Source organism: Nicotiana tabacum, chromosome 2 (assembly GCF_000715075.1).
Source record: "Nicotiana tabacum cultivar K326 chromosome 2, ASM71507v2, whole genome shotgun sequence".
In the NCBI taxonomy this organism is placed as follows: domain Eukaryota; kingdom Viridiplantae; phylum Streptophyta; class Magnoliopsida; order Solanales; family Solanaceae; genus Nicotiana; species Nicotiana tabacum.
Window position 1 is genome coordinate 33,690,180 of NC_134081.1, and position 3,598 is coordinate 33,693,777.

Below are 3,598 nucleotides of genomic sequence, written 5' to 3' on the forward strand. Positions count from 1 at the left end.
CTCGTCACTGCTTTCAACCTAAGGTTAGGTTTGTTACTTATTGAGTACATGGGGTCGGTTGTAGTCATACTACACTTCTGCACCTTGCATGCAGACTTGGATGTTGACGTTGCTGTGTATAACGGGAGCTAGCATTGAAGACGTACCTACATTCCGGTAATAGTTGCCTCTTGTTCATGGTAGCTCTAGACTTATGAAAAATCTGTTTATGTATAATTCAGACAGATGATGTATTTATTTTACACTAGCTTTGTGAACTCTAAATCTTAGAAGCACATGATTTGTACTACCAGTCCTTGGGAAATGTATAAAATTCAGATATTTTCTTTTATTTATTTGTCTCATTAAATTTCATTGGAATTGGTTTATTGTCAATTGGCTTACCTAGCGGGTTGGGTTAGGTGCCATCATGACTAGTTGGATTTTGGGTCGTGATAACATTGTATTTCATTTAAGAAATTTTATGAAGTGTATTTTCAAAAACAAAAATATTGCACCTTGAAACCTTTGTTGCATGGGCCTATTTCCGGTACTAAATTATTATGAATGTCTTTTTAGATTAATATCTTCTTAATATTGTAAGTAGTAAGTTAGATTTGTTTCCTAAGTAGCACCCTCCCAAAGGGGTTGCTACATGACTGCTCGTGCTGGACTTTAGTGATCGACTGTTAGCTGCTTACGGAGACTTCAACGTATGCCTGCTCGGCGTCCGCAGGTCTCAGAGTCACCTTCCTTTTCCTTTACTCATGTTGTGTCTTTCATTCAGACAGTGATGTAGTAGACATTTTAGCTTCCTCTGTAGAGCTTATGACTCAGTTCCACCGATTTTGGGGAAAGTGTTTGTTGAATTCTGTTTCGGGAGATTTTATGAGTTTATTAGACTTGTTTTAGTATTTATGTCAAGCTATTATTAAATGTTAGGCTTACCTAGTCGTCCTTCCATGTAGCTCCACAACCTATCAAAACACTTCAAATTCACACCAAACTCACTTGTTAGTCCGCCTCAATATTAAACAAAAACTAAAACTAAAACTAAACTAACTCTACGTCGGGTTAATACCCTTTATATCTGCCATGGTCCAACCAATAGCAGTCTTATATTCCTGCAACACTCGTAGGAGTTTTCTACCTGCACAACTAACAAACTAGATGATATAATAACAGGTAAAGTAGAGTTAAGCCCTAAGAAAGCATACCTGAGGTGGGCTGGAAGTGGTTTCAGGTCCAACTGTGGTGGCTCCTCTATTGATGGCTTCGCAAGTGGTGTTTCTCTTTCTCCTAAGTGTAGTGGCTCGCACTGGGGTTCCCTTTTCCAGAACCCTTGACCTTTAAGAGCCATGACCCACTCTGCCAACTCTTCACCATCCACATCTTCCAAATTCATCAAGCAAGCTTCTAACGGGTCTCTGACATTAAGGATCTCATCCTCCTCTTGTAGTATTACATCAACCGCCTCCACTAGCAAACAATTTGCAAATTCGCTGGGCCTCATCATAGATTGTTGAACATTGAATATTATTTATTCATTATTCAACCTCATTTTCAACTCTCCAGTCTCACAATCGATCAATGCTCTCCTAGTGGCTAAGAATGGCCTCCCCAAAATTATTGGTATTTCTTCATCAACTTGACAGTCAAGAATAACAAAATCGACAGGAAATACAAACTTCCCCACTTGGATGAGCACATCATCCAGAATTCCTGTTGGCATTTTCACTGTGCGATTAGCCAGTTGCAGCAACATTGAGGTCGGTCTAGCTCTGCCAATGCCTAATTTTGTGTAGATTGCCAAGGGCATCAAGTTGATACTGGCTCCCAAGTCACACAATGCTTTAGCAAAAGCATAACTTTCAATTGTGCATGGGATAGTGAAACTGTCGGGATCGAACAATTGTTTAGCCATAGGTCTTGTCACTACCGCACTACAAGTTTGAGTTTGAGTTACAGTAGATAGGTCCTGGAAGTCAAATTTTCGAGACATCAGATCCTTCATCATTTTCGAATAGCCTGGCATTTCCCTCAAAGCATCCATCAGTAGAATATTCAATTGAATTTGTCTGAGCATTTCTATGAATTTCCTGTATTGATCATCTTTCTTTTTCTTTGCCAGCCTTTGAGGGAATAGTGCAGGAATTAGCTTCTGCCCACTGCTTGGTGTCTTTTCTTGATTAGGAGTCTTTTCCACCACCTGTTCTGGGAGTTGTTCAATTTCCTTCTCTTTGCCTTTGTCAACTTGTGCTTGTTCTATTACAACCTCTGTGAGCTCCGTTGACTCGTCGATCTCTAATGGCACTGGAGTAATTAGCATTGTGTCTCTACTAGATTGAGCAACTTCTTGCTCTCTGTCTAAATCCCTTCCATTCCTGAGACTTACTGCTATTAACTGATTTGGGTTCTGCTCATTTGGATTGATGTTTATGTCTGCAGACAACGTTCCTTGTGGGAGATTATTCAAAGCCATGGACAACTGGCCTAATTGAGTTTCAATGCCTTTAATAGCCGAATCATGTGCGACTAACTTTTCTTGCATCCTTCCATTTGTCCCAATAATTTGTTGCCGCATGTCCTTGATTTCTATCATATTACTGTCGTCCTGTCTGGTCACCTGCTATTGATGAGGCGGTTGGTAAGCCAACTACTATTGGTGCTACTGATTGTAGCTCTGCTGCCTTTGATAAGGCACGACTTGGCTTTGTGGTCGTGCTCCCCCAGGATTGGTATTGTATTGTTGTTAGGTTGGTCTATACTGCTGATTCTGAGGTCCCCATGCTGTCCACCTTGCCTCTGACCCCCAAAATTATTGACGTAATTCATGTCTTCTTTGAAGCCCTGGTTATCATTCTCTCCACTCCACGAGCAAATATATGACTGATTTATGCAGGGAGTGCATAGGCCTCCATTTGTTGTGTCAACAATGTGCACCTGTTTTGTACCCATCTCATCAATTTTCTTTGTCAACAAGCTCATCTGGGTCATGAGAGTAGCTATGTTTTCTGTATTTGTATTATTTGGGTCAAGAGAAACAGAATGCACTATTAGTGTAAGTGTCGTACCTCTAGCCATCCAGCCTGAATTTTGAGCCATCTTGTCAACAAGAATCTTGCACTCTGTGAATGTCTTGCTCAAAAATGCACCCCCAGCTGAAGCATCTACATTGGCCTTCAGACTGACAGCCAAACCCATATAGAATATTTTGTCCTAGCATCTGATCCAGGATGCCATGGTGTGGACACTTCACCAACATGCCCTTAAACCTCTCCCAAGTTTCATGCAAAGTTTCAATTGGTTTCTGTCTGAACTGTAATATCTCATCAATTTGCCTTGCAGTCTTGTTGGGTGGATAGAACTTGTTTAAGAACTGCTTGACTAGTTCCTCCCAAGTAGCAATGGAGTTTATTGGCAGCGAATTCAGCCAAGTTTGAGCCTCCCCAGTCACTCAGAATAAAACAATAATAATATGATTACTTCAGGTGTCACATTCGGCTGTCTTTGAGTGACACAAATTGATAGAAAATTCTTCAAATGTTGTGGGTCTTCGATGTACGACCCGGAGAACATCCCTTTATTCTGCAGCAAGTACAGCATGTTGTTGGTAATC

General features: G+C 40.8%; 1 non-coding gene across 1 annotated transcript; it reads left to right on the top strand.

Moving 5' to 3' along the window:
* The first annotated feature begins 3,215 nt into the window (after window positions 1-3,215).
* LOC142174275 (small nucleolar RNA R71) lies at window positions 3,216-3,322 on the top strand. Its single transcript, XR_012703573.1, has one exon. It is a non-coding gene; the product is annotated as a small nucleolar RNA R71 (small nucleolar RNA).
* The last annotated feature ends 276 nt before the right edge of the window (window positions 3,323-3,598 follow it).